Source organism: Heptranchias perlo, chromosome 3, assembly GCF_035084215.1.
Source record: "Heptranchias perlo isolate sHepPer1 chromosome 3, sHepPer1.hap1, whole genome shotgun sequence".
NCBI lineage: Eukaryota > Metazoa > Chordata > Chondrichthyes > Hexanchiformes > Hexanchidae > Heptranchias > Heptranchias perlo.
In genome coordinates this window covers 63,579,635-63,590,820 of record NC_090327.1, presented here as the reverse complement: position 1 = coordinate 63,590,820, position 11,186 = coordinate 63,579,635, and the positions used below count along the sequence as shown (strand labels likewise).

Genomic DNA, 11,186 nt, shown 5'->3' with positions numbered 1-11,186 from the left:
TAGTGAGTTGAAACTTCCCATCATGTTATAATGTCTGAAGCACAGATTAAGGTAAGAAATTAGGGGAACAAACATATTACAATGTTATCATGGAGCAAGTTGCAATTTCGAATGAACAATGGATCTCTGCTCACAAGTAGTCCAAGGCCTGGAGCGTGGATTCTGCCTTTTTATCACAATCCTGCTCTGAGGTCCCGGAACTTTTCTGTCCACTCTGAAGGATCACCCAACATGTGGGTCCCATGTTGATATTGATTGGTTCCTGGAGTTTTAACAAATGAGGAGGAAGAAAACTGACAGACACTACGATCATGGATTGGAGTTATACTAAACTCTGTGAACTGGGCTGCTTTCTTTAACATTTCAAAGTATACTTTATTTCATAAAATTTAAAGATACACATAGTTCAACATAAAAGGACACAATTCCAAGCAATGCAGTTCAAACCAATACAATGCAGATTGTACACACTATGATCCCATTATTACAATTCAAAACACAATACATATCTTCTAATACATTCTGTACAATACAAGGTGGTGTGGCATTACACAGTGGCCTTACCCCATACAGCCTTTGCGTAGGCCACACCTCGCTTCAGTGCATCCCCCAGCACCTACTCCTGGACCTTGGAGTGTGCCAGTCGGCAACACTCGGTCATGGACAGCTCCTTCAGCTGGAAGATCAACAGGTTTTGGGCGGACCAAAGGGCCTCCTTCACCGAGATGATGGTCTTCCAGTAGCAGTTGCTGTCTGTCTTGGTGTGCGTCCCAGGGAACAGCCCATAGAGCACAGAGTCCTGTGTCACTGAATTGTCAGGGATGAACTGGGACAGATACCAACGCATCTCTCTCCATGCCTTCTGCGCGAAGGGGCAGTCCATCAGGAGGTGGACGACCGTCTCGTCCCCGTCACAGCCTCGAGGGCAGCTCGCGGTGACACTGAGATTCCATGCGTGTTGGAAGGGCCGCATTGGAGGGCTCTTCTCACCACCATCCAGGCTACATTCTGGTGCCTGTTGGTCAGTTCTGGTGATGAGACGTTCTGCTAAATGGCATCGACCATCTGGTCGGGGAACTGCCCAATTTGTTCCACCCTCTCCTTTCCCTGCAGGACACTCAGAACGTTCCGTGTTGACCACTGTCTGTCGACCTTGTGGTCGAAGGGGTTCCTCCTCAGGAACTTCTCCACCTGGGACAGGTGGTGGAGTACGGTCCAGCTGGACAGGACGTCCTGCGTCTGCTCGGCCAGCGTGGCCAGACCCAGTCTTTTGTGTGGTGGGCAGGTAGAAACTAAGCATGTAGTGACACGTGGTGTTTGCGTACTGGGACTCAACGCACATCCTGAGACAGCCACACGCAAAGATGACCATCAGGATCAGAGCTGCATTGGGGACGCCCTTCCCTCCTTTGTCTGGGGGCTTGTACATAGTGTCCCTGCAGATGCGTTCTACCTTGGACATCCAGACAAAGTGGAAGATAGCTCGCATGACTGTGACGGCGGATCAGTGGGGAATGGGCCAGATCTTGGCCACATAGAGCAACACCACGAGTGCCTCACACCTTATCACCAGATTCCTGCCGATTATGGAGAGGGAGCGTCCCACCCATATACCAAGGTTCTGTTTGGCCTTGGCGAGCCACTCCTCCCAGTTCTTGGTGCAGGCCTGGGGCCCCCTGAACCAGATCCCCAGCACCTTCAGGTGACAGTGAAGGGAACAAAGGATCGGGTCTCCCACCTGCCAAAGAACATGGCCTCACTCTTACTTCGGTTCACTCTGGCCCCCCATTGAACTGGACTGCTGGAGGGGTCTCATGTTCCTTGGATATAGTGCACTCTGAAATCAGATCAGGAATTGACACTGGAATTAAACTGGCACTTTTGCATCAATATGCAACTGAAAAACATATTACAATACAAATGTAGCACTATTAGTGCAACCGTTATATTTATATTTCCAGTACTGATCACTGCTTTTATTGTTCCTCAATACTTTGTTTCCCTCTCCTTTCCTGGCTTGATGATTTTCGACTACTATTAATACCCCATTCCTTTCTTCAGCCTGGCTGCTTCCATTGTATTTTGTTCTCTGCAGCTTGATTATCTTTTCATCTCCTGTGCCTTCAAACACATCAATAGAAGTGATAATTAGATAACTGAATGGTATTGAGTAGTTCATTATTATTCGCAGATCCAGGTGCAGGCTTGGACAAGTGCATGAAGTATGCTAGTGGGAGAGGAAAGTTGCATTTCAGTGAAATTCAAAGGGATGGGGATCATTGAAGAGAAGTGTCAAAATAGAATGGCAAAAATTCTGCAAGCACTTCAATTGAAAAGATATCTCAACCCATTCGCAGACTTTTTCAAGTCTGAAGGGGCAGGGGATTAAGTCACCAGAGACAAAATTAAGTGGAAAAGAAACCCAGAGTGCAAGCACAAGTCTGCAGGCAAACGGGCGAATAGCCCAACACCTGTCCCCATGTTTGATGGTTGATGAAGTTGAGGTAGTGCTGTATGAGATGGTTGCCCTCTGCGCCACTCCATGGTCCTCATTACAGCATGCCAGACTTGAGGCTGCAGCAACTAATTCTGTCACTGGCTGTGCCAGTCGTATGGTGCATGTTAATAGCAGGTATCCTCATAGCAAATGTCACAGCTCTGCATCAGATTTTAGGAATATCCAAAACACTTGGGGCCCGATGTTAGCAGGGCTGCGGGTTCTCGGCGGGGGGGCTATCGGGCGCGTGGGGAACGCACCCGGTGAAATTAGTCAGCTCCCCGCACGATTGTAGCATCCAATCCACTAAATGGACCCACTTACCTGCTCCTCCAGGTTCCCCACTGCTGATCTGCGCGTCGGGCGGGCTGCGCATGCGCAGTAAGATCTGTCAGCTGGAGGAGCTCTATTTAAAGGGGAAGTCCTCCACTGACAGATGCTGCAACAAATAGCAAAAATGACAGCATGGAGCAGCCCAGGGGGAAGGCTGCTCCCAGTTTAATGATGCCTCACTCCAGGTATCAATACATGGGGTGAGGAGGAGGGGGAGGACAGAGATCTTCCTCCCGGCGTGCGGGAGGAAGCGGCCTGCCTCTGCCACCAGGAAGGTCTGGCTCGAGGTGGCAGAGGAGGTCACCAGCGCAACCAACATATCGCCCACCTGCATACAGTGCAGGAGGCGCTTCAATGACCTCAGTAGATCAGCCAATGTGAGTACACTTACTCTTTCCCCTACACTCCGTCTGCCACATCACTGCCCCCACCCCACATCTCCTTCAGCCCTGCCAACACTACTCTGTCACATCACCCCTCATACCCACTCAAACCTCATCCTCATCTTACCTGCACCTGCTCATATGTGCAGTAGACAGCGTAAGGCAAACATGTCGTGAGCATGAAGGGGATGCACAAGGGTGTTTGAGGGTTTGTCATGGGTGTTACTTATATTGAATTTCTGACCAACTCACATTACATATTATATTGGCACCACTACTGCCACGTCTTCGCGAATCGTGTCTGGTTTGTGCAATAATGCCGTCTCCTGAGGATCACTATGAGGACCCACAACTGATGCCACCCATTGTGTCACTGCAGAGTGGGTGTAGGTGTATTTGCAGGGCTCTTTTGCGCAGACGACTGAGAGACATCGGCGATGTCCCCGGTTGCACCCTGGAAGGATGCGGAGGAGAAGTTGTTGAGGGCAGTGGTGACTTTGACAGCGACAGGTAAGAAGATGGTGCTATGGCCAGCCAGGAGCAGCTCGGCATGAAAGAGGCTGCAGATGTCCACGACTACATGTCGAGTGACTCTGAGCCTCCATGTGCACTGCTGCTCAGAGAGGTCCAGGAGGCTGAGCCTCGGTCTGTGGACCCTGTGGCGAGGGTAGTGCCCTCTGCGACGCATCTCTCTCTGCGGTAGCCCTCCCTCCTGCTGTACAGGTGGATGTGTCACAGCACTCTGTTGTGGAGCTCCATGTGTCAGAGGTGGACGGCGTGGATGGCGAGGCTGGTGATGCTGTTCGCCCTCCGAGGAGGTCATGACTGCAGCTACGGCGGCCCCCATCCGCAAGATGTACATCTGAGGGGGTCCGCAAGGTAGGTACATGTCTCCAGACCCCGGGGTAAGTGTGCAGGTTGGTGACTTTGACTGTCAGGAGGAGGGTGGTGGAGGCCAAACTTTGTCCCAAGTGACAGAGTGGCCTCCTGCAATGGGTGAGGGTCTCCCCCCCTCACCTGTCAAATGGACCTTTGCAGCTGCCACAGGCTGACAGCTGCAACACGTCCATTTGACCTGGGAGTGTTTCCCCCAGTGTGGGAAACAGTCCCAGTTTGCTCTAAAATCCCACCCCTCCTCACATAATCCCTTAATCAGGTCAGTTAATGACCTGAAATACCTAAATAAATACTTTCAATTGGCATCCCGCTGGCTTTAATTGCCTGCGGGATTCCCACCAGCGGGGGCTGCGCGCGCACGCCGGCGCGTCAGCGGGGAACCCGGAAGTGCGCGGGTTCGGGGCGGGCTCCGGACCCGCTCCGGGATTCTCCGATTTTCGGAGCCCCACCGCCAGGAACGCACCCGATAGCGGGTGCTAAAATGACGCCCATGAAGGTAATTCGCCACGGCCATTGCCAGTCGTGGCAACAATGCCTGAAACTATATTTAGTGGCATCCTGGTGGGTACAGGTGATCGGACTGTGCAGGATGATGATCCCCTTGCATGTCTTTTTCATGCAGTACCACTTAAAACATGACTTGCTGTGATTGAACAGCTTCTGAAGAACCATCCAACATTAACGGTTAGTCAAACCTTCACAAGGATCTGTGCCATCAAGTCTGCTTTCACAACCTACTTTCAAAGTTGAAGCCTTGACATGCATTAATCATCTCCCCAAGCAGTGTCTGGTCACCACTGTCTGCAAACAGAGGTGCACAGATGCAAATGGATGGGCACATAGCATGTCTCATGCATCCTGCCACCACAAATTTGGATTTAAAAGCAGCTTTGAATTGTTGTTTTGCTCACTGCCATGTTTTTAGTGGAATATCACTGGGAGGGATAACCTTGTGTGGCAGAAGATGTGAAAACAATAATCCACTCTCCTCCCCCTCAGTATTAGTGCTTGAAACATAAAGGAAAGAAGTTAGAAAGATTTTTTCACATAAGGATTGTTAGAATATGGAATACATTATGACAAATGGCTATTTAATGGGACTGTACATAAACACTTGAAAAAGAAATCAATTAAAGGGTATGGGGAAAAAGTAGAGGGATTGAATTAGAGCAAAAACTTCAGTGTAAGAGCTAGACTAACACAGGTGTAATGGGCAAATGGCCTCCGTTGCACCAAACTTTCTATGATTCTATGATAATATTTAAAAAGGGAAACAGCACAAAGGCCATTTGAAACTCTAATCCTGTCTAAGCAAAGGATCAATCTATAATATATTAAAAATGGTAGGTGAGCCACTGTATTCCATTTCAAAATACTGTACATTGAAAACCCCTCTATCAGCTACTCCTTCTGGTGTTTCCATTTTAAAATTGTCAACATTCACTTACAATAGCTCTTACTCTTGTAGGTGGTGCTATGATAGAGCTGCACAATGTTAAATCACCATGTGACATTAGAACATGACATACTGCTCACCCCTGCCCACTAGATGATCAGTCAGTCAGCCCTAGTCTTTCTCTGATCTTTCCCTCGGTCTCAGCTTTGGTGTTCCTCTATCCCCAGCCCATTGAAAACACAGCTCTATTTAAAATAAGAGGAGGAAGATAATTTTTCCCCTCCTTCCTCTGACCCCCCCCCGGCCCCTCCTCCCCTCAAGCCCCTCGGCCCCCACGCTCTCCTCCCCACTGCCCCTTTGCCTCTGCCCCTTTCTGCCCCCTGCCCCACTTTACCCTTTCCTTCCTCTGACCTTCCCACTCCTTCTACCCCACCTAACTCCCTACTCTCTCTGTCGCCTCCATGTCTTGCCTCTCTGTCTTCTCCGTCGTTATATCCTCTATCCTCCTTCCCCTCCCCCTCCTCATGTGTCCACTTCCATAATTCTCCCATCCTCTCCCTCTCCTCTTTTCTTCCACCTCCATTTCCTTTCTCTTACCTCTCCCCATCCCTTTTCCTTCCCCCGCCTCTATACCACCCGCTTCTCCCTCTCTCATCTACCCCTCCTCTCTCCTAGCCCCACTCCCTCCTCAACCCTCCTCTCTCTCAACTACTCCCCATACTCCCCCTCCCTCTTCCCTTCCCCCTCAAAAGGATAGCATGCAGAAGGAATAAAGGGAGTAGAGGAGGAATCATAGAATCATAGAAGATTTACGGCACACAAGGAGGCCATTCGGCCTATCGTGTCCGCACCAGCCAAAAATGAGCCACCCAGCCTAATCCCACTTTCCAGCACTTGGTCCGTAGCCTTATAGGTCATGGGACTTCAGCTGCACATCCAGGTAATTTTAAATGAGTTGAGGGTTTCTGTCTCTACCACCCTTTCAGGCAGTGAATTCCAGACCCCCACTCCCCCCCCCCCCACCCTCTGGGTGAAAACATTTTTTCCTCAGCTCCCCTGTAATCCTTCTACCAATCACTTTAAATCTATGCCCCCTGCATTATTGACCTCTCTGCTAAGGGAAACAGGTCCTTTCTACCCACTCTATCTAGGCCCCTCATAATTTTGTACACCTCAATTAAGTCACGCCTCAGTCTCTTCTGTTCCAAAGAGAACAACCCCAGCTCATGCACTCCAAGGTCTCTCACTTCCTCTACACTTTTCATTATCCTCTCATTTATTGTGTACTTCCTTGCTTTGTTTGCCCTCCCCAAACACATTACCTCACACTTCTCCAGATTGAATCCCATTTGCCACTTTTCTGCCCACCTGACCAGTCCATTGATACCTTCCTGCAGTCTACAGCTTTCCAAATGACCAGTTATAAGCAGGTAAAATACAGAGATAAACTAACAAGGGGGGGGGGGGGGGCAGTGAAATTCATCTTGGGCGGCAGCATAAAATGAGCGAGAGTAGATCGGCCGCCAGCTTCAAACTCCGCCCAGAACTCAATGGAAGAGAAAATTGGGTGGGGTGTAAAACAGGCTGCAGCCCAAGGCAAATTTCAACCCCAAGGTGTTAGCTTGGACATTTAAACCAAGGGAAAGAAGTAGCATTAAATACAAAAGAACAAAAAGGCAAAGTGCATGTATTGCAACGCTCAGAATGTGGGAAGTAAAATAAGGTAATTAGATGCAATTGGGGATGATTTTCAATTAACGCCCAAAACAGGCATGAGGTCGGTAGAGCAGTTGCTCCACCCACCTGCCTGTTGGTGCCGGTTGTGAGGTCCAAGTCATTTAGAGTGCCTGCCTTATTTAAATGCCACCGGTGAGCTGTAGGTGCCAAACGGGCAGCCCACTTCAGTTTGCCGGTTCGAGCAGGGCAGGAAATCAGCTGGTTCCCACGTTGAGTCGACCGGCAGGTCGTGTCTGGGAAGTGAAGTGGAGTGGAGTGGGGGTGGAAGGAGGCTGTTCAACACCTGGTACAACTGCGTACAGAGTGAGTGGCGCACACTCCATCCATTTGTACCTGAAAAATGCAATCAACCCCCATAGGACCCCGATTTGCATACTTGAGCAGCCCCCCGTCTGTTTCAGGCGGACGGGCTGGCCGCCCATTTATAGACCTGCCTGAAAATTGTATCGGGGGATCTTGGGTGCCCAAGGGGCAGCCGAGGTGCCACTCCCTCTCCTCCCCAACTACTTTCATTTGCTGCCCTTCAGTTGTTCAGGGGAGAAACGGGAGTTCAGCAGTTGAAAATCGCCCCCAAAATGTCACATCCAATATAGATTTAATAGCACAAACAGAAACTTGGCTTCAAACTGAACAGGAGTGGTTAGATCAGGTTATACTATTTTTAGAAAGGACAGAATAGGTAAGAAAGGAGGAGGAGTAGCAGTATGGTGAAGGAGAGAGTACATGCTGTAGAGAGGGCTGATGTATGCAAAAAAAGAGGTTCAGACGTAACCAATATGGTTAGAGATCAAAGGTTAAAAAAGCATTGTTATATTAGTGAGGTTGTACTACAAACGTTCCAATTGTGGGAGGGAAATGGAAGAGGAGATTGGCAGACAGATCAGGGCGATAAGAGGGAATAATAGAATTATTGTTCTAGAAGATTTAAATTACCTCATTGATTGGGACAGGGAGGGAGTAAATGGGATAAAAAGGAATGGAATTCCTAAAATATGTACAAAACTCCTTCCTCAAATGTTATGTTCATATACCTCCAAGGGGGTGCTAGATCTAGTTATTTGAGTAACAAAATAGATCAGGTCGATAAGTTAAGTGTGGGTGAGCTCCTTGGGAGCAGTGACCATAATAGTTAAGGTTTAACATTAGGCTTGTCAACTCAGGTTGGACATTTCCTGGAGATTTGAGCATGTGATTTTTGCCTGCAATTTGCAAATGTTATTGCATTTATCTTGTAAGTTGGGTCCCCTATAGTTGAGTGTCTTTGCTCACACTTAACAGTAGTTTTAGAAAAAAAAAATCGTTAAAGGATACCTACCATTTTGTGTAAAAGTAGACTGTGAACACTGTCATGTATTCTATTTTGATTGTAGCCAACTTATCCATTGCAAAGTCAATATTTGTAAGGCACACCCACATTGTTAGGCTTGTTCTTTTGGAAAACTTAGAAGTTGCATCAGTCCAAGTAATTTTCCTAAATTTAGAAGATATGAGGTATGTAATAGATTTTATAGCAGTTTCTTTAACAAACAAAAATCAATTGTAAGCAGTGTAGATGAAAACATAAAATTACAAAGCGATATTGATAGATTAGGTGAATGGGCAAAACTGTGGCAAATGAAATTCAATGTAGACAAATGTGAGGTCATCCACTTTGGATCAAAAAAGGATAGAACAGGGTACTTTCTAAATGGTAATAAGTTAAAAACAGTGGATGTCCAAAGGGACTTTTTTTTTTTCTTTTTTTTTCTTTTTTTTTTTGTGTATTAGGCCCCCCTTTTATAAGAAGGGGGGTGTGGGGTGTGCTTAAATACTAAAACCAAACAAACCAAAACCAAGTGTTCAAATTAAAATTTTATTATCCTCGTCCAGGATGCACTCCAGCCCCTGCGGTGCCCACCGGTCGCGGAAAGCCTCGAGCGTACCGGCAGACACCACGTGCTCCATCTCCAGGGCCACCCGGGCGCGGAGCATTCCGCGGAAGAGAGGCAGACAGGCCGAGCGACCGCCCCCACGGACCACGATCATCCTAGACCTGTGGATGGCCACCTTGGTCAGGCACAGGAGCAGGCCCACGAGAACGTCCACCGACCTGCCCGCCCCCCTCCTCACCGGGCGGCCAAAGATCAGGAGCGTGGGACTGAAATGCAGCCAGAACTTGAGGAGCAGCCCCTTCAAATAATGGAACAGGGGCTGCAGTCTCGCACACCCAGTGTACAGATGGAACACGGACTCCTCCAGGCCGCAGAAATCACAAGCGGCTTGGGTGTCCGTGAAATGGCGTAACCGCCGGTTGCACGCGACTGCTCCGTGCGCCACCCTCCACCCCAGATCCCGAAAGTAACACGGGAGGACCCCTGTATAGAGAGCCTCCCACTGGGGACCCCCGTCTCCGCCGGACGGCAGGATGGCACGCCAGGGCGTGTCCGGCCGAGAGACGAGGGCGAGGAAGTGGATGGTGTGCAGGAGCAGCCCGTACAGGAAATCCCTCCGCGCGGTGTGAAACGGCACGGAGGGAATTTCCGAGAGACGGCTCAAGTTGTGAGGCGCGGCCCCCCGAGGGAGGTTCCGGGGTTTGGCGCCGAGGAGGAACTCCGTCCGAACGGGGGTCAGGTCGGACGGGATGGCTCCGCACGCCTGAGCCGCCTCCACATCCCGAGTGGAGTCAGGGCCGAGCGCCGATTTCAGCGCCCGGATGGCGATGGCCGCGTCCCCGGCACGCCACGAGGACATCCGTGCGGCGACCAAAGGGACTTAGGGGATCAGGTACATCGATCATTGAAGTGTCATGAACAGGTGCAGGAAATAATCAATAAGGCTAATGGAATGCTGGCCTTTATATCTAGAGGACTGGAGTACAAGGGGGCAGAAGTTATGCTGCAGCTATACAAAACCCTGGTTAGACCACACCTGGAGTACTGTGAGCAGTTCTGGGCACCGCACCTTCGGAATGACATATTGGCCTTGGAGGGAGTGCAGTGTAGGTTTACTAGAATGATACCCGGACTTCAAGGGTTAAGTTACGAGGAGAGATTACACAAATTGGGGTTGTATTCTATGGAGTTTCAAAGGTTATGGGATGATCTGATTGAAGTTTATAAGATATTAAGGGGAACAGATAGGGTGGATAGAGAGAAACTATTTTCGCTGGTTGGGGATTCTAGGACTAGGGGGCACAGTCTTAAAAATTAGAGCCAGACCTTTCAGGAGTGCGATTAGAAAACATTTCTACACACAAAGGGTGGTAGAAGTTTGGAACTCTCTTCCGCAAACGGCAATTGATACTAGCTCAATTGTTAAATTTAAATCTGAGATAGATAGCTTTTTGGCAACCAAAGGTATTAAGGGATATGGGCCAAAGGCGGGTATATGGAGTTAGATCACAGATCAGCCATGATCTTATCAAATGGCGGAGCAGGCATGAGGGGCTGAATGGCCTACTCCTGTTCCTATGTTCCTATAATGGGCCAGAAATTGCTCACATCGGCGTGGCAAAATCCGCAGCCGCCCCTACGAATAAAATAAACTAATTAACTTACTTCGGATCCGTGGCATGGAATTGCTTGAATTTATATGCTAGAAAGAAATCGCGACATCAGCCCAGCCTTGAACAGCGTGGGCTGATTCACATCTGAAGTGGCAGTGAGAGAGGAAGACACTCCCACAAGATGTGTCATGAAGGGATGTCACACCCACAGATTCAGCTTGCTTTCCTTAAAGAGGTAAGCACACCTGACTCATTGAAAGATAAGTCTCATAATATGTAATTGTAAATGAAAGTTTTAATTCTTTTATATGAAAAGCTTTGTTGTGTAATGAATTTCTTATGATTGTGTGATAATCTTAGTCGTTGCTGTTGATGGTGCTGCTGCTGTTCTTAAATGTTAGTCACTGGTCATCTGTAATTTTTTCAAAGATTTTATTAATATAAACCAGGTTAACATCA

General features: G+C 48.7%; 1 long non-coding RNA gene across 1 annotated transcript; it reads right to left on the bottom strand.

Annotated features, from left to right (window-relative positions):
- Positions 1-350: 350 nt before the first annotated feature.
- On the bottom strand, positions 351-10,871 carry LOC137306375 (uncharacterized). The gene is made up of 3 exons (XR_010958864.1): positions 10,780-10,871; positions 8,559-8,714; positions 351-2,121 (listed from the first exon to the last, which is right to left on the bottom strand). It is a non-coding gene; the product is annotated as an uncharacterized lncRNA (long non-coding RNA).
- Between the last annotated feature and the right edge of the window lie 315 nt (positions 10,872-11,186).